The sequence below is a fragment of the Pleurodeles waltl genome, chromosome 10 (assembly GCF_031143425.1).
Source record: "Pleurodeles waltl isolate 20211129_DDA chromosome 10, aPleWal1.hap1.20221129, whole genome shotgun sequence".
NCBI lineage: Eukaryota > Metazoa > Chordata > Amphibia > Caudata > Salamandridae > Pleurodeles > Pleurodeles waltl.
The window spans coordinates 961920164-961946644 of record NC_090449.1 but is presented as its reverse complement, the minus strand read 5'-3'; positions in this window follow the sequence as shown (position 1 = coordinate 961946644).

The following is a 26481-nucleotide window of genomic DNA, read 5'->3' as shown; positions in this document are numbered from 1 at the left end:
CCCACCTTGGATGGTGGCACAGCTGTCTTGCCACTCCAAACTGTTGTCTTGGCTGAGCCCTTAGTGGCAGGTGTTTTGGCCTTCTCCCTCTGGGATGTGGGCAACTTCTTCTGTTTTGGAGGTGGGAGAATGTCCTTGGACTCGCTCCTTGGGACACTGGCAGCCCTGTTGCTTGGCGCACTCCAGAATCCGGATATTTCTTACACCACTGTGCCCGGTGATGTGATGGCTGAGGTGCTGGGTTGGGACCTGGATAGGCGGGCCATAGGGGATGGACGGGGGGGAGGTGTAGGGAAGAGGTCAACATTTGAGAGGAAAAGCTTTTTTGACACATTGGGACGGGTAGATGGAGGGGGTTTGGGAGTGGAGGAAGAGGTAGTTGTTGTAGGAGGTGTTCGTATGCTGACTTTGGGTGAAGGTGCATGGGCTGGAGGCTGTTGTGAGGTGGATGGCTGTTGGGTGGGTGTATGGCTGCGTTTGTGTAGTTTGGGAGGAGGGCTCACAGACACACTAGGAGAGGACACAGGGGATGTGTGAATGGTAGTGGGGATGGTGACTGCACGTGAGCGGTGTGTGGTGATGGGTGTGCTGCTGATTGAGGTAGTGGCTGAAGATGTAGTGCATGCAGGTGTGAGTGGAGATGTGACAGGGAGGGAGGAGGGAGATGTGGAGGGGGGACACAGTGGAGGCAGCGGATGTTGGCATGTCTGCATGGGTATGATGCTTGTGTGAGTGCCTGTGGGATGCGTGGTGCTTATGTTTGCCAGAGCCTGAAGGGAGGCTGGACACAGGGACAATGGATGCCATCAGTGCAGAGGCCAGAGCCTGAAATGCTCTCTGGTGGGCTGCCTGACCAGAATGAATACCCTCCAGGTATGCATTGGTCTTTTGCAACTGCCTCTCTGGCCCATCTTGTTCTGGGATTGTTGGTAAGCCCCCAGGACATTGGTGAGTGCCTCCTGGAGAGTCGGTTCCCTGGGCCTGTCCTCCCCCTGGCACACAGCGTTCCTCCCAGTGTCCCTGTTCCCCTGTACCTCTGTCCCCTGAAGGGTGTGCCCACTGCTACTGACCCCAGGTCCCTGATTGTCTTGGGTGTGAGCTGTGGACTGGGGTCCCTGTATAGGTGGGCACACTGTTGATTGACATGTCCTGGGGACAGAGGTGTGGGGACATTGGGTGGGTGCTGTGGTGTTGGATACTGAGGGGGAGGCTCTGTTTTGGACTGTGAGAGGGCTGGGGTGGCCAACTGACCAGTGGTCCCTGATGGGCCAAGTAGTTCATCCAAATCCTGAAGTCCAGAGTTACTGTCATCACTGGGGGCGTCTTCTGTTGTGGGACTGGTTAGTTATGGCACCTCCTCGCCACTGAGGTTGACTGGGGCACCTTTGGGGATGTAAGTGATGTAGTATACTTCGTGTCTGTTACATATTGAACAACCCTTGCTTCCCTGCTATTGTTACTGTTGCCCTGCCACTCTTGTTTGTGTATGGTGATGGATTGTGTGCTTGTTAGTTCTCGCATGCTTTGGTGATGGGTGTCCATGCAGGGCTGGGTGGGCTGTCCATACATTAGTATGGCATGCAGGGCTTGGCATTGGGGTTAGTCATATGTGTAGGTGAAGTGCGTGGGATGGAGTGGAGTTATGGGAGTGAGGGTGAGGGGGTGCGATGGCATGCAGGTATAGGGTGATAAGTAGTAAGTATTGACTCACCAGTGTCTAGTCTTCTGGCAACTCCAGTGAGCCCCTCGGGATGCAGTATTCCCAAGACTTGCTCCTCCCATGCTGTGAGCTGTGGGGTGGGAGTTGGGGTCCACTGCCAGTCCTCAGGATGGCGAGCTGGTGCCTTACTGTCACAGAACGTACCTTCCCCAGTAGATCGTTCCACCTCTTCCTGATGTCGTCCCTTGTTCTTGGATGCTGTCCCATGGTGTTCACCCTGTCCACGATTCTCCACCATAGCTCCATCTTCCTGGCAATGGATATTTGTTGTACCTGTGCTCCAAACAGCTGTGGCTCTACCCTGACTATTTCCTCAACCATGAACCGCAACTCCTCATCAGTGAAACGGGGGTGACTTTGTGGGGACAAGGGTGTTGTGTGATGTGTGCAAAGGGTGTTGAGTGATGTGGTGTGGGATGTGGGGTGCATGACGGATATATGGGTGTTTGTGGTGTGTGTGTGTGTAGTTGTCTCAGTGGTCTTCGTGTTAGTCTTTTGGCACTTATTGGTATTTGTAAAGGGTGGTGTGTAATGTGGTTGTGTGTTTTATAGTGCTATGGGTGTGTGGGTGTGGTGTGTATATGAGTGTCAGGTGTGTGTGTTTAGTTTTGGCCAATGTTGTTTTGTTCTGAATTAGGGTGGCCATTCTGAGCGCACCGGTGTGTAACGCCATTGAATGTCCGCCATGGTGATTCGTGGGTCATAATGTGGTGGGTGTTGTTTTGTTGGTGTAATGGTATGGGTGTTCGTACCACCACTTTAGAACTGACCTTTGGGCTGGCGGATTTGTGTTTGTGGCAGTATTCTGTTGGTTTGGTATGTGTGTGTTACAATATGGGGAACTGATATTCGCCACAGCGGCGGTATGTTGGCAGCCGTCACCGCAGCTGTAAACAGGATTTACTGCCAATTACATAAAGAGGGCCTATATGTATATATATTTATATACACTGAAAACAAAAGTTAGAGGGTCGTTATAGTTAGGCTCACATATAGAGCATACAAAACCATAGAAATTCAGCAGTTAGAATTAGAGTTACCCCAAGTAACTATAACTTGTGCCCTAAGGTAACTATAACTTGACCGCCACTAGATTATATATATATATATATAGATATACAGGGAGTGCAGAATTATTAGGCAAGTTGTATTTTTGAGGATTAATTTTATTATTGAACAACAACCATGTTCTCAATGAACCCAAAAAACTCATTAATATCAAAGCTGAATATTTTTGGAAGTAGTTTTTAGTTTGTTTTTAGTTTTAGCTATGTTAGGGGGATATCTGTGTGTGCAAGTGACTATTACTGTGCATAATTATTAGGCAACTTACCAAAAAACAAATATATACCCATTTCAATTATTTATTATTACCAGTGAAACCAATATAACATCTCAACATTCACAAATATACATGTCTGACATTCAAAAACAAAACAAAAACAAATCAGTGACCAATATAGCTACCTTTCTTTGCAAGGACACTCAAAAGCCTGCCATCCATGGATTCTGTCAGTGTTTTGATCTGTTCACCATCAACATTGCGTGCAGCAGCAACCACAGCCTCCCAGACACTGTTCAGAGAGGTGTACTGTTTTCCCTCCTTGTAAATCTCACATTTGATGATGGACCACAGGTTCTCAATGGGGTTCAGATCAGGTGAACAAGGAGGCCATGTCATTAGATTTCCTTCTTTTATACCCTTTCTTGCCAGCCACGCTGTGGAGTACTTGGACGCGTGTGATGGAGCATTGTCCTGCATGAAAATCATGTTTCTCTTGAAGGATGCAGACTTCTTCCTGTACCACTGCTTGAAGAAGGTGTCTACCAGGAACTGGCAGTAGGACTGGGAGTTGAGCTTGACTCCATCCTCAACCCGAAAAGGCCCCACAAGCTCATCTTTGATGATACCAGCCCAAACCAGTACTCCACCTCCACCTTGCTGGCGTCTGAGTCGGACTGGAGCTCTCTGCCCTTTACCAATCCAGCCACGGGCCCATCCATCTGGCCCATCAAGACTCACTCTCATTTCATCAGTCCATAAAACCTTAGAACCTTAGAAAATCAGTCTTGAGATATTTCTTGGCCCAGTCTTGACATTTCAGCTTGTGTGTCTTGTTCAGTGGTGGTCGTCTTTCAGCCTTTCTTACCTTGGCCATGTCTCTGAGTATTGCACACCTTGTGCTTTTGGGCACTCCAGTGATGTTGCAGCTCTGAAATATGGCCAAACTGGTGGCAAGTGGCATCGTGGCAGCTGCACGCTTGACTTTTCTCAGTTCATGGACAGTTATTTTGCGCCTTGGTTTTTCCACACGCTTCTTGCGACCCTGTTGACTATTTTGAATGAAACGCTTGATTGTTCGATGATCACGCTTCAGAAGCTTTGCAATTTTAAGAGTGCTGCATCCCTCTGCAAGATATCTCACTATTTTTGACTTTTCTGAGCCTGTCAAGTCCTTCTTTTGACCCATTTTGCCAAAGGCAAGGAAGTTGCCTAATAATTATGCACACCTGATATAGGGTGGTGATGTCATTAGACCACACCCCTTCTCATTACAGAGATGCACATCACCTAATATGCTTAATTGGTAGTAGGCTTTCGAGCCTATACAGCTTGGAGTAAGACAACATGCATAAAGAGGATGATGTGGTCAAAATACTCATTTGCCTAATAATTCTGCACTCCTGTATATAAAAAACTAAATGTTAAATTAATGTTATAGATAGGTAAATATGTCAGTCACAACATTAACGTTTTAAACCAAAATAACACAGAAGTTCACCAGTTGTAGTTAGCAGAGCTAAATACAACTTGCGCCCCATCATCCACTGCTTATGACCTCAGATATTATTTCACTCAAAACATTCTTTGGCATCACTTATTACGTCACTGATGTCACCTTAAATGAAATAATTGATGACATCACTGATGACATCATCCAATGAGTGTGCTCTTTTTTTTATAGTTTACATAGTGGTGTGCATCTACCATGTCACTTTTCTACCTAATTTTCTGCAGCCTGGGTCTAACTAATGGGTGTAAGTGTTTACAAAAGGCTTGTGCTTTTAACCCATCATAGATGTGCATTATACAGTAGAGGTATTGAACATGTTATAAATCTTTGCATTAAAGAGTAGATTTGTGTGCAGATGACAGGTGACGACTTGTGTCCTGTATGTTCCACACAAGTGTTTAAGTTCTGCAGTAATATTTTCTATCCCGGGAAAGATTCTACATCATACATACTGAGTATTTTAAGCAGCCTAGAGTTATTGGACAGAATAATGATAGCACAACAAAATCTACATAATATCGAAGACTTTATGCACCTTTCTACGTGTGCTTGATTAGCTACAGAAGATGGACTATTTGTAAAGTATTCAGCACAGTATGAAGGCAGCAGGTAGTATGGCCTTTAGCAACTTCAGATCTTTGTTATTTTAAGTGAATAGTTTGTCTTTGAACACGTTTTGAATAAAGTGTACACTTTACTTTGTGGATACTTTTTAATAATCTGTGGTGTATTTTGCAGTCTACAAAAAGTGTGGTGAAGAGTAAACTCTCTCCATATAGTAGACACTGTATACAGTACCTACTTCTCTACTCACACCAACTTCATTTTTCAAATTAGGTTTGGTGATTGTGACGGAATTGATACAGATAAAAGCTGGCCTTAGTAGTGCATTGAGATGTTGAGTATCTTGAGGAATGTGGGTATCTATAAACAGTTGTATAGTGACTGAACACCGTGTGTAATAAGCATTTTACATACATATGTGGTTGATTCTTAATGTGAACAAGGCTACCTGTGAAATGCACTGCACATGCATTGGCTGTGAACAGAAAGGGGGGTGGCAAAACACTAGTAAGTAGGCAACCCCCCCACAGGCAGCCAAAACCACACTGCCCATAACCTTTTGCCTGGCTTGCAGCCAGTGTCTGCGTTTGGCTCCCAGCAAGTAGCCAACCCCACGCTGCACACAGCATTTTTCTGTGCGCTGCAGGTGGTTGACCTACCACCAGGCCCTGTGGACAAACCCCAGCAGGCTGCCAATCCCATGATGTGCACAGCCTTTGGTGTGCACAGTATATATTTTGCCTTCAGAGTCCAGGACCCAATCCCTGAGGCCAAAACATATATTGCAAGGGGAGTAGGACATGCAGTCCTCCTCCCAAGCCTAAAATGGCCCAAGGGAAATCATCCTTCAGACCCAATTTCAATTAAACAGGGGAAGGAACATGCGGCCCCCTTCCCCAAGCCCAAATGGGCTCCGGGGACACCAACCCTAAGGACTAAATGTAACAAAAAGGAGATGGGCATGTGATTCCCCCTCCCTGAGCCTAAATTTAAATTCACTTTAACCTTTGTTTTTTATATATATGTAAATGCCACATTTGGCAGAAATATTGATCTTTATTTAGAAAGTACACTTTTTGTGATTAGGTATAATTCTGCACCGTTGGTACCATGGTACTCTTGTGGTACTGCAACTTAAAAAATAAACTATTGTAACTAGCCAAAAGAGCTCTTTTATTCATAGTACATATAAACTGATTGGCTAGCCAATACATCCAGAAAGTGTTTCACCCTCCATTTCAGGACACAGGGACTCAGTTCTGGTGTCCTGAGTTTAAAAGAAAATAGGATCCAAGGAGACCTGGCTTTGTAGGGATCCCAGAGGGACTGCCTATGGGGCCAAAATAAAAAAATAAAAAATCATGCCTCAGGTGCCACATCACTCCAGTGAAACTCAGGTGGAACCCAGCTGGTCCTCAAGCTAGGTCCCAGGGTACCACCACAGGACTCAGCATAATAGATGCTTGTGGGATCCCCTAGAAGTGCCTCAAGGTACCCCAGGCTGATGCAAGCCATGAAAAGTGAAGTTTGCACTCTCCCACTATACATTGAAGTTCTACTTGTGCAACAATATTAAAGTAGCACTTTGGTACTGCAAAACAACAAATTGAAAATTTTGGGTAGGAGATTAGGGTGGATTTACCTGAAGTGGGTAGTTGGCTAGCAACTGGGCCTCGGCCACCTGTGAGGGATTTGGAGCTGGGCCTATACACAGACCACACCCAGCAGTCAACCCCATCCCATGCATGGATGAAGGCTGTGCATGGTGATGAGTTATCACACACAGGGAGCTGGACACAGGTGGTGAGGTCCTTTAGCCAGTTTCCCTCAGCACGACAGAAAGCTGTGCACGCCTAAGGGTTGGTTGCTTATGGAAGGTTGGGCACAGTTCCTTGTCATAGGGCCAGGGTGCCAGCCAGGCCCTTCGTCCAAAGACCTTCTACACACAGTCAAAAGCCAATTTCAGTGATGGAGTTGGGTGAATATGATAAGAAAAACAAGACATTCACTGAAAAAACAAAGATTGAATTGATGTTATATTCAGGTTTGCTCATAAGGTCTTACTTAAAATAAATACCTATGAAAGGTTAAAGTGAGGTTCTATTTAGGCCTTGTAACAATATTTAAATATTTGTTTGTAAACAACAAACACTGAAATTCAGTGGTTCTAATTTTCTAATTTACTAAGCTAGCTATAACTTGCTTCCCACCATGCACTGCTAGTGACCTCACATATTGACATCCCTCATGAAATGTTAAATGATACCATTGATGCGATACAGAGACCAAAACCTGTCCAGCAGGCAACCAAACAGGGCTTCAGCATTACTGAGCAATATCACTAGAAACAGGGGGAACAACCCTTCTCAATAAAAGACAACCCACCTGATGAGATAAAATGCTGAGTAAGCCATACTGAGATATAAATTTTGCACACAAACCACATATCTCTACTCAAACGTGAGCCCCCAATTCTGACAATGATCCAGGACCTAATACCTATGTATCTGAGTTATGAAAGAGACAGAACAGACTCCACTAACGAGGTCACACCACAGGGAAGAAGTATCAGGAAATACAAGACACTGAAGAGGGGACAACATTCAAATCAGAATGGAAAATGGCACTACGTGATACAACTGATAAGAGCCTCACCTCCACTAGAAGTATTTGCAATGCACCCTGAAAACCAACTGTCAACCAGTCGGCACCAGTAAAAAATTAAGCTGTCACTGTATTAAGAGAAGAAAACTTATGGAAAACATGACTGATAATAGAGGTGAATTTTGCAATCTACTCCTCTAAAGCATTGGAGATAGACCAAAAGCCGTATAACAACTATAAAATGGCCAGACAAACCAAAAGAACATATGATTCAGAATGGGTACACCCAGCCTCCTGGGCCCTGCATCGGTTTCACAAAGCCATTTGTAGTAGTGGGAAACGGGATTTCTGTGTACCCTTAAACAATGGCACCTCTTCGCAGAAATAAAACCCCAAACAAAGCCCCTGAACAGAAGATTAGAGCAGTGCACATTTAAAACATATTTTAGCTATAATAGCACCACTAAGAAAACAAAAAAACTAATATATAATCACAATGAACATTTTTTCTTAATCATTTGCAAAACAAATTTAAACATAATAAAGTTCCAAAAATGTGGCCTCCCCAGTAAGACAGTGTAACTGACATCAGCCGCTGTCCGTCCTTTAGGGCGGAGGGGCCATGCCCCCCACCTTTTGCCCCTCATGAAGAGTGCCTGTCAGGCTGAGCAAAGGTGCGCCTGACAGACACTCTTCATGTTCAGCTCAGGCAGCCAGGAGCTAGACGTGCGTGATTTGAGCAGACTCCTGGCTGCTTGAGCTGAACTTTACTGGGCTGAAGAGGTCACAGCTCCTTTGGGCATGACCTCCTCAGCTCAGCAAAGGTGTCTTAAGGCCCTCCCCTTCAGTGACGCGGGGAAGCGTCACCCATTGACTTCGACCTTGGCACTTCAGGTTTAAGCCCTGAAGCGCCCAGGGCGAGAGTCAATCAGAGTCACCTCGTTACAGAGTGGAATGGGGTCAGAAGTCTCAATGACCCCATCCCACTCTGTGACAAAGTTGGGACTGCTGCCTTCCCCCATTGGCTGACCTAAGGTCAGCCAGAGAGGTAAGGCAGCAGTTCCAGCCCTCCTGGGACATCCGAGCTGAAAGTAAGTGTGTGTGTGTTTTTTAAATGAATGTTTGGTGCGTACGTATATGTTTGAATGTTGATGAGTGTTGTGAATGGATGTGCGTGCGTGGGTGAATGAATGAGTGTCAGTGTGCTTCCCTCCCGCCCCCCTCCCTCCTAAAGTTCCCGACCGCCACTGACTGAGATAGTACTTCAGACTGAAATGAAGGGATGAATGCAAGAGAACAATTAAGGTTTCTAGAAGACTCCATGGCAGTGTGACAATGCCATTTTCTCTTTACGAGTCACTGGCATCAGGTTTCACTAATTGCGATGAAAAAGGAATACAACTCCTAGAATGCAATAAGTTGTGGTTGGAAAGCCCAGGACCGGAACCCAGCACGAAAGAAAGCAATCCGAGATTCCAAAAAGGTGGCCTTAGCAACAAATAGCAATGGCCTCACTGGCCCAACAGAAAGGCTACACCACAGACTAGAAGAGAGATTGTCACCTTAAACAGACACATAGCAAGGCCCAACACAAAAATGTATGCGCTCAGAAGAGGTTTGAGCTAATTATCAAATCCAATGCAGAAGAGAAAGGTGGTACAGGGTACATCTGAAATTAACATACAAACCACATATGCGACCCCAGCAAGCTTTCTTTCACGTTGGTCCTCCCAAAAACAAGAACCAGTTTCCCACTAGCAAAGTTACAACACTTACAAACATAACAGCAAAAACATTAAAGTTGTAGAAAAAAAACTGTATTTTAGGATCGGGCAAACACAAAGAGATGGAGGAGAAACCAAAGCACCCATGGGAAAAAAGGTAATGGTTGCTGATTCGTACAAAAACTGAAATGAGTGGCAAAAACATAATCAGATACACATCAATATATATTGTAGCACCTGCAAGTGCTATGACAGTGGACAGGCAATCGAGATAAAAACAGCATTCTCACCCTACTGCTACTGTCTGAACGCTGCTGCAGTGAGTTACTAAAAACAACCCTGACACCCAATTAATCAAACGATAAAGTATTCTGGTTGAAAATGCTCAACCATGCACAACACAAACGTTTATAAATAATAAAAAAAAGATGCAGCTAAATAGTCAAAAAGAAGGAAATAAGGTGTCATACAAATCAAAACAATAGAGAGCATTTGAAAATATAAAAGGTCGGTCTACATCAAATATGTTCTCGGCAAAGGCACAAGTCGAGCTGATAATGAAGTGTATCATAGGTTGTAAAAAACTTTTTTAAGATAGTCGTAAACTTAGAGTATCAGAAAACACACATCTCTTCAGAAATAACAGCTTATAGCAAACAATACCCTGTTAGAATTTTGTTAACACGTTCCGCTCATACATATTGGATGCCAAAGACTGACTATGGTTCTAATTTTGAGATTAGTATGGCTGTCCTCCAAATATTCTTGGATGATCTCACGATTCGAATGGGCCACCAGAGTAGATCATGCAATACTGGAGCCGATCCTATTTTGTCCTCCAGGTAACGAAAGCTAAACCAAATTTCAGATGACAAAGAACATGTAGAGTGTTTTAAGACAAAGACAAAAAATGCCTACAAAATAACTATTCCTCTATTTGTAGCCTTCAAATATCTGTTAAATCCCAAACTTCTGTGTCACAGGTGGCAGTAGAAACGCACTTGCTTTTATAAACATTCATCTCTGATCGTGTGTCCAAATTAAAAATTGCCCTGAGGGACTAAATTAACTTAAGTGTTCTGAAGTGTAATAAGTGGATCCATCTACTAGAGATATCAAATTGTAAACATAAACATAATATGTAAACAAAAACATAATAAGAGAAATGTGAAACAAATTACAAATGTGGACAAAGTACGAAAATCTGGTAGATTTAGGTCCCACTGTTAAACCTAATATTTTCGAAAGACTGGTGACTAGTGCAAGGTTCTCTTTACAGGTTATATTGACAGTCATGTACATTAAAATAGTGTCACCAACATATGGAGAAATTGCCTTTCCCGCCCAATCTAGGGATGTGTTTCGCTCACCTGTAAAATGTAAAACCGAAAATGTAATGCCCAACAGAAACCCAATTCACAGCACAGAGGCACTGTATTGCTTCTGGGAACGATACAGTGTTTAGAGATTATGGGTATGGCTTCGAGTTTGGCAGATTTGTTACTCTGTAACAAACATGACAGATATCTTGTTTGCATTATTACAAGTGCATCATATCCTTAAGCACTTGTAGTAAAGTGGACGGGATTTCTGCAAATCCACTGGGATTATGCAACTCTGCAGCCGCAGCTTTTTTCGCCTAATTATGAATTTGACACATTTGCCACAAAGCCCATCATCTGCTGCATAATTTGAAGGTTTTAACACAAAACGTGGATTCCAGCTCAAATGGGTCACCAGTTTTTAAAAACATGACGGCTTGTGTTCGCCTGCTGTGGTACACTCTTCGCAAAGTTTAGCTGGTCATCTTTCAGTTGCTTATTTCTGTATTTGGTTGATAAACTGGTACTAAAGTGGTCAGATCTTTGCCTAAACTGCTTTACGCTATGCAAAAATAAGAAAACAATGAAGTAACTCTATCAAAAACTGTGCTGCATAATGCGGCATAATTAGCATTTTATTTGCTACATAATTTAGTCAACCCTGCTGCATAATTCTACTGGCCCTGAATATCTGTCACATTTGTATCAGAGCAATCCGTCCATCAAACGCTAAATAAGGTTCTCATTTTCCTCCACGGTCTAAAGGTTCATACAAAACAATCCCCTTTGTGGAGGTTCAAAAGACCACGTAAATGTCCTCACCCGAGGACCCTGCAAGCAAATGCTGAGGTACCACTGTGCGGGGTGTAGGAAGAGAGCAGCATCTCCCACTGGGACCAGGTGAAATACACCCCACCTGAGCACAATAGAGCAGGGACCATGCTACATGCGCACACCTGCTCAACACTGCGCCTGCATATGCCTCAAACCTGGAGAAAGTCTGCCAGAAGCAGACCTTCGAGCTGCTAGAACAGGACCCAAGTGTGAAGCACAGAAAAATAAATGATTTCAAACAACACCTACTTACAATCAAGTTTAAAAGAAGGGGGCTTAAAAGGACCTGACCTCCAGCCAACACCAACAAAGTAGGCTGGGGCATCCTTGGGGTTGTTATGGCAATGGGAAGAGGAGAAGCCTTTCTTTTTAATTTAAGAAATTTTTTTTCTTTTTCAAATTGGCTAAATGGGTTGCTTGTCTCTTGATTGAGAACTCACTTTATTAAGTAAGGATTGTGAGGAGGAAATCGTATGAGGGTGGTCATCCTGTTTCTCAAAAACAAGTTTTATTATTAAATGAGGCGAGGTTCATTTAAACTTTGTTTAAAACGGGGTAGATATCAATGGTAGCGCAGGTTGTCCGTTCAGATCTTACATGTGACTCAAACGACCTAAAAGTAGCATGCTTGAGACTGCACTAATATGATGTAAACATATGTTTCTTGGTTCATAGTTGTGTGTCATTCAGACTGTGAAGCTACTGAAAAGCTTTCACACTGGTGGAGCTTAAATACCAGTCTTATCTTCTACCAGATGTTTGCATCTGACACGTGGGCCTTACGTAACCAGGTGGGTATGGAATATTTATTTGTCTTAAAAGGCACCGAATTAACTGGCTTTTCTCATTGAACCCTCTTGAAGTATTTCATTTCCGAGTATGGCCTGTTAGATTCAATATAGCTGTTCACTTTGAGGGCGTTATTAGAATAAACTGGTGCGATTATGCAGCGCTATTAAAAATAAATACAATATTTTGTGACGGTTTGTCGTCTGGCTCGTTCAGTTTCCATAGTGTCGCGAAGTTCCATTACAGAAAAAAACCAAGATATTATCGTTTCATTAAGCTGATCGAAGCTTATCGCCCGAGATATGACAAGCCGCTGTTTATCAGCGCGTAATAAGAAAGAGAATATGACTGCGCGCGCTCTAATGGGTCTAATTCACTAACTGACCTCTCACCGCTTGATTCTCTGGTACAATTGAGCTCTGATAAACCCTTTAATTGTAAATTGCACACAGCTGTGAGCTGCTTTTCACGCTGGCACGAAAACACTATCATCGACTGTTTCATCTCGGCGACCTGCTAATTTGCAGCATATGTAACTGTTTTTAATGCTGAAGGCTTGACATACCACAAACAGCAGCTGTTGCAGCTGCCCCCGAGACGCTTTATTTAATTCAATTATATCTTTTTGGAGATATGTAAAGGAAAAAAAAAAAGCTCCGAGAAACGAGGGAGGGCAGGGGAATGCTCAAAAACACGCAGCCTCTGGATGGGACCCAGGTGGCTCAATAGGCAAATGATTGGGTGAATGTCTAAATGAGCTTTCTAATTGAGTAGGCTGACGCCTAATCAGGGTCATGAAGAGAGAGCTCACTGATGAGCTGAGTGGAGCCCTGGGCTGCTCTGCAATTATTTCGGCTTTTGTGAAAGAAGGAAAAGAGAAAGATAATGTATACCATCTGGCAATTGTTTATGATAAAAGCAGAGGTTTTCTACAAATTTGCGTTAAATGCTATTCATAACATTTCTTTTATCCCCAGGGCAAGGTCAATAGTCTTGACGCTTTAGGCGCCGTACTATTCTTGTCGAGTGTAAAAACATTCATTTCGTTCCGTGTCAGTCGGTATTTATTACTTTTCTGTTTCTCTGGTGGGGTGGCGAGTGCCAAAAATAAAGGCCTTGCACTTTTTAGATGGGACTTGAACGTTCGTGCCAAAGCACCCAATTAGAATAAACGGGGCACAGCCAATTAAAGCTGAAGTCAAGAAAAGCTGCAGCACTCTGTCACTCTGTAAGTCCTTAAAGGGCATGCTTCCATGCCAGATGGTAAAAGGAAATCATGGGGGGAGGGGAGAATCAATGCCATACTATATAGTACTAAGTGGTCATTGCCACGCCTGTCCATGTTCGCTGGATGTATCACAAAGAGTAATAAAAAAGTCACCCACTTTAGGCGGGAACATCCCTGCCACGCTAAGAAACAATAGTTATAACTTTTTTTAATAAGACATCTCATTTTCCAGTGTCGATGACTTTTCTTCTATTGCTTGTTTTAACGTTTGGCTTTTTTTGTCAAAATTGCCTTCACAACTTGCTAGTATATGCCAGCGTTGCAAATCAACCACCAAGACGAAAATGCAGACTGAAGTATACAACTCTACAATAATGTACTATTGTGAACTCTCAGTTCAATATCTAGATTTCGAAATGTCTTCCCATTTGTAGGTAACAGTAATTAAAATTTTATTATATCAGGATTGGGTATTTATATTTAATAGTGAGTGCATTTTCACTTACCTGTTTAATTTTGATACCATCGACCATCCCACACTCATCCACATCCTGAAATCGTAAATAGGATTTATTGTAATTGTCATTCACGGGTTCTCCACCCACCCATTCAATCGACACCAGGTCTTTCACTTACGTACCCCCAGGCCCCAGAAGATCGCTATTATCTTCGGAGTTCCTATAGATCCTTCTTATCCCTGTCATTTCTTTAAATCTGCTTATATCTCAATGGGCCTCTCTACTCACTGATAATAGCAACAACAGTTACCATGTGCAGACAAGACATAGCAATACTTGAAAGTCACATCTGCTTCATCCATCCAATACCTCAAACAGTGCCTGAACACCATTCATGCAAAGATGTCAAGCACCAACCTGAAGTTCACCTCTCCAAGACTGCATTTATGTTACTTTCCACAAACGATAAGCAACAAATAATACAAACATGGTTCAATGAAATGAACCTGGTTGATTTCAAAGCCCACCTTTCACCCAATGTCACGTCACTTGAATTCACCTTGGATGCCACAATGAGCACCAAACTCACCTGTGAAGCTGTCCTTCCTAAAGGAAACGTGAGACCTGCTGTTCTAGACTTAACACTCTTGCATCTGGATAGTGGCAATGAACTGCTCTCTTATCACCCTCACACCACACTGGCACACTTTAAGGACATCCTACATGTTGCAGTACAACTCATCCAGAGCCTGAAGAAATATGATCACATCACTCTATCTTGTGGGACTTCACAGCATCCCGTTTATGCCTTGTTCCACCTTCAAAAGCAGGAGCATAGTTTGCAAAGTCCTATGATCAGCAACCACGCATATCTGGCTGGCAAGCACACCATGTCCTGTGTCACTCAGTACACCTGCAGCTGAGAAGCCATTATTCTTGACACAAAGTATGTAAAAAAGAAAAAAAAACAAGAAAAGAAGGCTTCTCCATTTATGCACCCAGCGTCTGAAAGAGCATACCAAAATCTATCACGATCACTCCAACCCTGCTCCAATTTAGGAGCAAGTTAAAGGCCCATCTCTTTTGCACTTCATCCCAATCCAGTTACAGTTCACTTCTTCTCCAAGAGCTCAGTCATCTGACTAATCACTTGCTTACTGAATCCTTTGACTAGGTTTGTGCTATAAAAATACCACATGTACACACACACACACATAAATATATACATACATAAGTGTATAAATGGAATAATATATGTCCAACTGAATATTATATGGAAATAGCTAGTTAAAGAGGAATTCTATGATTAAACAGAGGCACCTGGCCACCTGCTCCACTTGTTCAGTGCTTTTATGGAGTGACAGAATTACAAGGTGACTTGCACAATCATTGTAAAGAACACCTGAAGATATTCCACACCATCAAAGAAGTTGGCATTTCTATTCCCCAATGAGCTCTTATTTGATCTCAGGTCATGTATTATTTAGTTCAAGTTTTAATTTTTTTTCTATGACTGGAATTTTTGTTTTTCTGAATATGAATGCAAAATGCAAATCTGGCCAATCATTCATGCAACTTCCAGTGTGGCGTGCATGCTGTGGTGCCTTTATCTGTGGCTATGGCTGAGGTTGCATATGAGAGAGGAGGAAAACTTCAAAACTGTCATAGGGAACTGATGGATAGAATAGCTGGCTAAGTTACTCTGAAATCATTATTCACTTGTGTTAAATCATTACAAGGGCACATTTTGTTTATTATACGCATGTTTTTACTTCAGAATACGCAATAACAAAATATATGTGGGCCGATAAAGTACCCCTGAAAAACATTATGAAGATATTGCAGGCCACCAATAAGTCCCTAATAAGATCATAGAAGGTGACTTTCGATATCATTTTTATTGTATGAAAGTGGATATACTAGTCCCTAATATATTCACACCATCACTCTTCCTACAAACTACTTAAATCATTTGTGTCTTGGCATTTCATGTTCATTGTAGATCAGAAGGAGAAAAGCAGAATCTGGACTGCAAAATTAAAGACATCAAAAAGCAGTTACTATTTTCCCAATAAGGTATTGCAATCAGTTTATTATGTCAGGTAAAAAAAATGTATTGCTTTGATTCTGTTGAAATACACAGATTCATTATTTCCTGTAATAACTTATTAGGACCATGTTTCCATAGAAAAAGCATTTTTTGACTTGCCTATATTTTTGGAACCGTTTGACAAATGTTCCCAAAACTTTCCAAAAAAGTGTTCCAGTGATTCTTGTTGTGTACAAAAAAGTTTCGGGGTGGTCTATCAAGCAGGGGCCGATGAAAAGCAGGGGGGTTAAAGAAACGTGTGTTACCTATGTTAAATCCCATAGGAGATTTGAATATGCCTACGGCCCCAACCACTGGAAGAAATTTCACCATATTTGTCAGAAAGCTGGAATTTGTTCAGCAGCTTGTGCTTTTGGTTACTTGGTGTACATCAGTAGTTTTTTAGATATTAATGGTAAAAAATGTATATCTAGGGCCATGAATCCTCCCCAATTAATTTGCAAATAATAACAAGCTTGTGTATGAAGCTACAGAGCTCAAATTGGCTACCAACACTTCAAACCAGGGAGTGTTGGCAGCCATCATGGGACTTGGCTTCAGCCGAGTCCCACAAAAAAGTAAAAAAAAAAAAGACAAAGGGTCCAGGGTAGAGTCACCCTGACCCCTTAGCTCTGGTGCTGAGGCCCCAGAGGGACCTCGCCAGAGCAAAAGAACACTTTTCAAAAATATATAATTTACCATAAATTCACAACAGAATCACCCGTTTGGGAATAAATAAAAAAAATAAAAAAACAAAGCAGGCTCCCACAGTCTTTTTTAGCAAGACCCCTGGATGGGCCAGGTCCTGGGGGCATTGATATTTGTATGAGTATGGGGGGGTACCCGCCCCCACCAGCCTTGAGAATTGCCACCTTCTCAGGGCTATTATTTTTTTAAATACAGGGGGTGACTGGTCCCGCCGCAGCCTCATGGACCACTACCTACCAGGACATATTTTACAGTTAAATGTGGGATAGGGCCGCCTGGCCCTCCCTCTGCTCTGAGGACCACCACCTCCCTGGGGCTTTAAACAAATACAATGCTGGAGGGGCCATGAAATCCCCCGCAGCCTCGTGGACCACCACCTCCCTGTGGCTTTAAACAAATGCAATGCAGTGGCCTGTGCAGTGCCCCTCCAGACCCAGGGACTGCCACCTCCATGGGGCTAGATTACTTTGGAGGGGGCCACACCTAGTACAGCCACAGATGGACCTGGGGACAACTGCACCCCAGGGCCGGCTCTTGCTATGTCCTGGGGTCCCCCCCCTCGGGACATAGCTGTTTGCTTTGACTTAGTGGAAGCTTTGAGCAGCTCTCACTTGCAGAAAGTAAAATTTTCATCTGTTTCCCTGCATGCAAATATGCATACATGGAAACAGATGTAAACATTGCTCCCACAAGCAGGGAGCTGCTATTTAAAGCAGCTCCCTATTTGTGGGAGCAGTGCTGGCTCCCGCAGGATGTGGAGAGCCGGCTAGGATTGCAGGGGCCTTGAGGCCCCCCTGCGGTCCTGTCACTCTCTCTCTCTCATCCATTCCACAATGAGATGGAAGAGAGAGAGTTGGAGAGAGAGAGAGAGATTTTCTTTGCAGTGGCTCTCCATGCAATGACTTCAAAGCGCCAAACTAGCAAGATGTTTGGTATGAATGCTATAGCTACATTTGAATGTAGAGCAGAACATAGTCAATTATGGCCCAACAGCCTAGGTCTTGTGCTGTCCCTCAGCAGGTTCAAGGTTCAAATCCTAGTATCGCTTGGGAGTGTGCTTCTTTATTTAAAAGTATTGTTAAACCATCATAGTTATGGAACATTCACATTTCTTTCCAATCACATGCATGGGCTGACTGTCATAGGTATGTCTGGAAGAATCATAGTCATCTATGGCCTAAAGGTTAAGGTCACAGACCCTCACACTAAATATTGAGGGTTTTACTCAAGGTGTGCTCATGGTCATTTGCCTTCTTGAATTCCTTTCTTTTAAATTTCAAAAGTTTAAGATTCATACTGAAAGGTGATCTCATTCTTTGTAATTGACAAAAACATTTTTCTTTTCAACTTGTCCAGAAATATCTTATTCTGCGTATATCATTTATCAAAGCCTAAATCACTCTCTCTCTCAATCAGTCTCTCACTTTCACTCTCTCTCTCACTATCTCTCTTTCACTCTCTCTCTCATGGTTGAGTGGTTAGGTGTTTAGGCCTCAGGGTCTGGCTGCATGCCAGGCCCTGCTGCCAACCCCACTGTGCATGGCCAAAGTCCAGGCTCGGCACAAGATTAGGTGGTTATTTGGGGTTGGCACATGGCCTGGCTGCAGGCCAGGCCCTGCGGCCAACCACCACTGTGCACGGCTAAAGGCCGTGTGCGGCGGTGGTTGGAATAATGTATAGTAATGAAAATTACTATACATTAAAAAAAGACATAGAAATTCACTGAAAAAATAAAGGCTACAGGGACAGTTAGGAGCTGAATAAAAAAAAAATAGAAATTTACTTAAAAAAAACAAAGGTTACAGGGATGTTATAGTTATGCCATAAATACAAAACATACAAATCCATGGAGATTCACCTTTTATAGTTAAACGTATCTCAGGTAACTTTAACTCGTTTCCTAAGGTAACTATAACTTGCACCCTCAACATGCACTGCTAATTACCCCACAAATATGGCACTCATGACATCTTTGATAACATCATTTATAATATCAATGTTGTTAGAAATGGGGTTTTTGGTTGGCAGTCAGGTTGCCCTCTGTCCCAGCAAGAACCCTCACTCTAGTCAGGGTAAGTCACACACAATCCAAAATCAGCCTGTGCCCACCCTCTGGTAGCTTGGCACGAGCATTCAGGCTCAACATAGAAGGCAATGTGTAAAGCATTTGTGCAATAAATCATAAAACACCATAGTATAACACCACAAAAATACACCACACAGTGTTTCGAAAAATATATAATATTTATCTGGGTATTTTCAGGTCAAAACGATCAAAGTTGCAATATGAATTTGTAAAGATATCACTGAAAAGTGATATAAAGTGTCTTAAGTCTTTAGAAAGCAAACAAAGTCTCTTTCAAACACAAAGTACCTGGTTTCTGGTGGAAAATCTCCTCAAAGGGCCACAGGAGAAGAGATACGTGGAAAACTGGTGTGTGCGTCGATTTCTCCTCAGCACACACGGACTTGCGTCGTTATTTTTCACGCGGGGAGTCGTGCGTCGTTTTCCGGCGCGCGGACAGCCTCTTTATGTGGATCGCAGGGAGTACCAGATGTCCCGGGTCTGAGCGTGGATTTTCCTGCTTGTTTTCCGGCTGCGCGTCGTTCTGCGGGACTGCACGTCAAAGTTTTGATCTCACGGCAGGCGTCACGTCGATTTCTCCTGGGAAGTCGGGCGGCGTTGTCCTTGCGAGGCTGTGCGTCAAAGTTTTGATCTCACGGCAGGCGTCGCGTCGATTTCTCCTTGTAAGTCGGGCGGCGTTGTCCTTGCGAGGCCGTGCGTCAAAGTTTCGATCTCACGGCAGGCGTCGCGTCGATTTCTCCTGGGAAGTCGGGCGGCGTTGTCCTTGCGAGGCCGTGCGTCAAAGTTTCGATCTCACGGCAGGCGTCGCGTCGATTTCTCCTGGGAAGTCGGGCGGCGTTGTCCTTGCGAGGCCGTGCGTCAAAGTTTCGGTCGTCCCGAAGGCGTCGCGTCGATCAGCGTCGGTGTGCAGCGTTTTTCTTGCCGCGGAACAAGCTGTGCGTCGAAAATTTCGGTGCATGGAGCGTCCAAGTGGAAGAGAGAAGTCTTTTTGGTCCTGAGACTTCAGGGAACAGGAGGCAAGCTCTATCCAAGCCCTTGGAGAGCACTTTTACAGCCAGACAAGAGTTCAGCAAGGCAGCAGGCCAACAGCAAGGCAGCAGTCCTTTGTAGAAAAGCAGACAGGTGAGTCCTTTGAGCAGCCAGGCAGTTCTTCTTGGCAGGATGTAGTTTCTGGTTCAGGTTTCTTCTCCAGCAAGTGTCTGATGAGGTAGGGCAGAGGCCCTGTTTTATACTAAGTTGTGCCTTTGAAGTGGGGGTGACTTCACAGAGTGTCTAAGAAATGCACCAAGCCCGCTTTCAGTTCAATCCTGTCTGCCAGAGTCCCAGTAGGGGGTGTGGCAGTCCTTTGTGTGAGGGCAGGCCCTCCACCCTCCCAGCCCAGGAAGACCCATTCAAAATGCAGATGTATGCAAGTGAGGCTGAGTACCCTGTGTTTGGGGTGTGTCTGAGTGAATGCACAAGGAGCTGTCAACTAAACCTAGCCAGACGTGGATTGAAGGGCAGAACAAGATTTTAGTGCAAAGAAATGCTCACTTTCTAAAAGTGGCATTTCTAGAATAGTAATATTAAATCCGACTTCACCAGTCAGCAGGACTTTATATTACCATTCTGGCCATACTAAATATGACCTTCCTGCTCCTTTCAGATCAGCAGCTGCCACTTCAATAGTGTATGAGGGCAGCCCCAATGTTAGCCTATGAAGGGAGCAGGCCTCACAGTAGTGTAAAAACGAATTTAGGAGTTTTACACTACCAGGACATATAACTACACAGGTACATGTCCTGCCTTTTACCTACACAGCACCCTGCTCTAGAGGTTACCTAGGGCACACATTAGGGATGACTTATATGTAGAAAAAGGGGAGTTCTAGGCTTGGCAAGTACTTTTAAATGCCAAGTCGAAGTGGCAGTGAAACTGCACACACAGGCCTTGCAATGGCAGGCCTGAGACAAGGTTAAGGGGCTACTGAAGTGGGTGGCACAACCAGTGCTGCAGGCCCACTAGCAGCATTTAATCTACAGGCCCTAGGCACATATAGTGCACTCTACTAGGGACTTATAAGTAAATTAAATAGCCAATCATGGATAAACCAATCAATAGTATCATTTACACAGAGAGCATATGCACTTTAGCACTGGTTAGCAGTGGTAAGGTGCCCAGAGGTCAAAAGCCAACAACAACAGGTCAGAAAAAAATAGGAGGAAGGAGGCAAAAAGTTTGGGGATGACCCCGTCAAAAAGCCAGGTCCAACAAATGTAATATTTGCAGTAAAATTTTGGATGAAAAACTGTGCATGACGGGGGCACAAGTTATAATTACCTTAGGGCACAAGTTATAGTTATTTGATATAACTCTAATTATAACAGGTGAATTTCTATGGTTTTGAATGTTTGAAATGTGAGCCTAACTATAACACCCCTGTAACCTTTGGTTTTTCAGTATATATATGTATATATATATATATATATATATAAAAATCCAAATGCTCAAAAATAGAGCTCAATCGGCCCAAAAGGGGTGGTGCGAGAACCGGCATGAGCAAGCCGGTAATTCATGGTATGGTCCGGGGGAATATCAACTTTATTATGTTACACTGTTTGTTTGCTCTGTTTCCCTTTTCTTGAGGGCAATACATAGTAATATGAGTACATTAAGTTATATTCAACAACATAAACTAGATTTACTATTATCAGTATTAGATCTGTATATGCAAAGAGGCTGTGCTGTGTGGGTTTTATTTGAGTCACTTGTCTATTGTCTTAATTCTATGTTTATGGTGAGATAGTATTTAGTGGAGGTTCATTGGTGGTAACTATCATGTGACCAAGGCTGCTGTGTCAGCCGAAACGCGTTGTGTTTGGATTAAAATTAATTTTGCTCTTCCTTGAATCCTGAGTGTGCAAGTATAAACTTTTTTCTTTTGTAATATATGTATATATATATATATATATATATATATATATATATATATATATATATATATATATATATATATATACCTGCATATATATATTTTGTTTAAAGGGATGTAGGAGGAAATAGAATTTAAAGACTGAGGTTCAGATTTTACAAGCACAAAGCCATATATATTCAACAGTTATAGTTAATTAAAAAAAACTGCCATGCACAGCCTTCTCATCAATAGTTGCAAATGTTGCAGTTATAATAGAAATGATGTTATTGAAGTTGTTATTACTCATGCAATAAATCTGGTGAGCAGCAGTGCATGGAGAGGTCACGAGCTATTGTTACCTTAGAGGATGAGTTAGAGTTTCTTGAGATAACTATAATTATAACGTTTGAATTTCTATGGTTTCGTGTGGGTAAAATCTAAACCTAACTGTAATGTCCATCTAACCTTTTTTTTTTAGTGAATTTCTCAGTTACTTTTAACTCTATTTCCTAATTACAACTTCCCTGTAACCTTTATTTTTTCAGCGAATATCTATTTTTAAAAAATATTAAATAATATTGAATTACTTTAAATTAATCCAATCTTCGCCGTGCATGACATTTGGCCGGCTATGGGCCCAAACCCCATAGGCGTCCAACCCAGTCACACACATGGCCTTTGGCTGTGCGCTGGGGTGGTTGGCCACAGGACCTGGCCTGCGGGCAGGCCCTGCTCCCAACCCCCCCATAGGCACCCAACCCTGTGACACACATGGCCTTCGCACAAGCCCTGTGGCCCACCCCCCACAGGCCCATAACCCAGCTCAATGCATGGCCTTTGGCCATGCATGGAAGTGGGTTGGCTACAAGGGCTGGCCTGCAGTGAGGCCCTCCAGCCAACACCCTGCAGGCACCCAACCCCATGCCGCCCATGCCCTTCAGCCATGCTTGGCAGGGGGATGGCATCTGGACCTGGCCTGCAGCCTGCCCTGTGGCCCACCCCCATAGGTAGGCAACCCAGGTGGGGGAATGCGGGTCCTCTGCCCAGGCCGATTACAGCCCTGGGGACTTCATCCCTAGGGCCACCCAATTTCGAAAAGCAGAGGGGTGTCATAGCCTCCTCAGGCCACCTTTTTGCCCCAGGGACCCTATCCCCCACAGCCACCCAATTAGTGAAAGTGGAGGGGAGCCACGTGGCCCCATCCCCAGGCTAGGTTTGACCCCAAGGACCCAATCCCCCAGGGCCTGGCCAATTATTAAAAGGGAAGCGAGCAACAGAGACCCCTCCCTGGGCCAATTATGACCCTGGGGAAACCATTCCCCGGGTTTGGCCACTTGCTGCTAGGTGCTGTGGCCACACCGAGGTGCACTCTTGAGGACCAAGGGGGGTTTCTAAATGCCCCCACAGTCCCTGCCAGGACTTTGGAGTCGGGGGTTCAGTAAGTGGATCAATGGGAAACAAAGCCTGCAGGGACTGCCAGCTCTGACTGCCATGGTCGTCGATACCTGGAAAAAAGGTAACTGTGCTGCTGGGTTGGAAGGGTGTGTTTACCCTGATGGTCCTGTTGTGGGAGGCTGATGGACTGGCATTGCAGCAGGGAGTTGAGGCCACCGGCAGTGGGACTTGATAGGCTTATCATGGCTGGGCAATGTGTCGGACAACAAGAGCTAGTGTTATTTCAGGAACTTCAATATGAGCTAGCCTTGGGACAGTATTTGCAATACCTCCAGGTACCACAACACCTTAGGGCTCTCATTACCACTGAGATTGAATAAAGAAGAGAGCCCGCTGGAATGGGGGTCCTGAGAGCTCATTTTCGCTGACACTCAATATCTGCTATCAAAAGCACACTTTTGGTATATAATGCTCCCCAACTGTTGCTGCATGAGAGATGGAGGGGTGATTATGCAGACTTGAAAACAATGAATGTTGGGAAGCCTCCTGATACCCTGGAGAGGTAGCGATTTAACCAAGATTTAGGCTGACTCAATCTAGGAGCTTACTCAGAGCATATTGCACAAGAACTAGACTGTTTGCAATGTGCAGGGCGGTGTCAGATGTTTGCCTGCGGGGCTGCGGACAGTGGGGCACACTAGTGTGCACGATATGCAAATGGCCCAGTAACCGAAAGGTTTGGGAGGAGTTCTGTAATATGATTTCTCAGCTCCTGGGACAAACATTGGAATTGAATGCTAAGGTAATACTGTTGGAGATCTGAGGAGAACCAACAATGTAGAGGCGTATGATTTTATTCTGAAGTGTAACCATGATGGTGACACAGAGAGATGTGATATAGAACTGGGGCAGTAAGAAGGGGCTCAACAGGGTGGCGATGGGAGTTTAATATGAACTTGTGCATGAGGGCGGAGGAGCAAATATATATTTCAAGTGGTTTCCCGAACAAATTCACTAAAATATGGTGGGCATGGAAGGGGATTGAGGACACCTTATTGGACAATGAGAGAGCAAGGAGGGGCAATATGTGCAGTAGGGCCACAGGACTCAAGTTTGGCACTGTGAGACTTATTTATCACATGTGGTGGCTGGCTGTAGGTAGATTTTGTATTCACAGGATTGTCTGTATGGGGCAGTTGTGATGCTGATGAAGGGGAGGGGGAAGTTGTTATGAGAATAACAGTTGACTGTTTTAAAACTGAATATATATATATATATATATATATATATATATATATATATATATATATATATATATATATATATATATATTCAGTTCAAAAAACATGGTTACAGGGATGTTATAGTTAGGCTCACATTTCAAAAGTACCAAGCCACAGAAAGTCACATTTTATAGTTAGAGTTCTCTCAACTATAACTCATGCCCTAAGGTAACTATAACTTGTGCCCCTGTCAAACAGCTCTCGCTTGCTGGGATCAAAAGTTTCCCGTGTTTCCCTGCCCGCAGACATCTGGTCAGGGAAACAGAGGAAACAATTGGTCAGGGAAACAGAGGAAACAATTGCTCTCACACACAGGGAAGTGCGTCTTTGCAGATCCCTGTCCGTGACAGCAGTGCCGGCACCCTTAGGTGGTGGAATAGCTGGTCGGGTCTGTGGGGGCTTGAGGCTCCCCTGTGGTCCCATTGCACACTGGGTGCGCTAGATAACACCCAGGAGAGATGGCTGGGCCCCAGGGGCAGAATTGGCCCAGGCTCCTTTGTGGCAGAGTCACTCACACAGCTACTGACACACCCACACAGACACTCACCCACCCACTTACAGATGTACTCAGACACTCATGCACCTACTCACAGACCCACTCAAACACTCATGTGTTCACTCACAGTCCCACTCAGACACACAAACCCACCCACAGACCCACTGAGACACACATGCACCTACGCACAGACACTCTCAGACATTCACGCACTCACTCACAGACCCACTCAGACTCACGCACTCACAGAGACATTCTCACACCCACTGTCACACTCAGAGACACCCTCTTATACCTACTCTTACACCCAGGCAGACACTCTCACACCCACTCTTACATCCACATAGAACCTCTCACACCCAGACAGACACTCTCACACCCACTCTCATACCCAGAGACACCCTCTCACACCTATTCTCACACCCAGAGAGACAGGCCCTGTGGCCAACTCCTGCCACACATTACCAAAGGCTGTGCTCAATTCAGGGTTGGATGGTTGGGGGCTTGGCCGCAGGTTTTGCACAGCACATGGTTGGATTAACATGTAGGAAAAACAACTTTACGTTAAAAAACCCTAGAAATTCACAGAAAAAAACAAAGATCACAGGGACATTATAGTTAGGAAATCGAATTGAAAAACATAGAAATTCACATTAAAAAAAACAAAAGTTATAGGGTTGTTAAAACTTATAGTTAGGTTCAGAATTTACAAGCACAAAACCAGAGAAATTTAGCAGTTATAGTTAGAGTTATGTAAGTAACTATCACTCGCAGCCTAAGGCAACTATAACTCGTGCCTTCCCCATACACTGCTAATTACCCCAAACATTACAGCACTCATGACAAGTTTTATAATGTCAATTAAAATATCAATTAAACCTTAGAAGTTAAATTATTGAAGAAAAAACTGTGCATGGCGAGGACGCAAGTTATAGTTACCTTAGGCCACGAGTTGTAGCTAATTGAAATAAATTCAGAACCTAAATATAAATAAAATGTCTGTATATGTTCTCTTAAAAAACAAAGGGTTACAGGGATGTTATAGTTAGGCTTACATTTTATGTACAAACCATAGAAATTAATCTGTTATAGTTAGGGTCATCTCAAGAAACTATAACTCGTGCCCTAAGGTAACTATAACTCATGCCCCCGACATGCACAGTTTTTTCATCAAAAACTTTACCGCAAATATTCCATTGATATTATCAATGATGTAATTAAAGATTTCATTTGTGCCATAATTTGTGGGGTAATTAGCCGTACATGGTGAGGGTGTGTGTTATAGTCACCTTACCTCACAAGTTATAGTTACTTGAGAAAACTCTAACAGGTGAATTTCTATGGTTTTGTACATTTGACATGTGAGCCTAGCTATAACGTCCCTACAACCTTTGGCTTTTTAAGTGAGTTTCTATGGTTTTCAAAATTTTCTTTCCTAACTATAACATCCCTTCTACCTTTGTTTTTTTCAGTGAATTTATATGGTGTTTTTA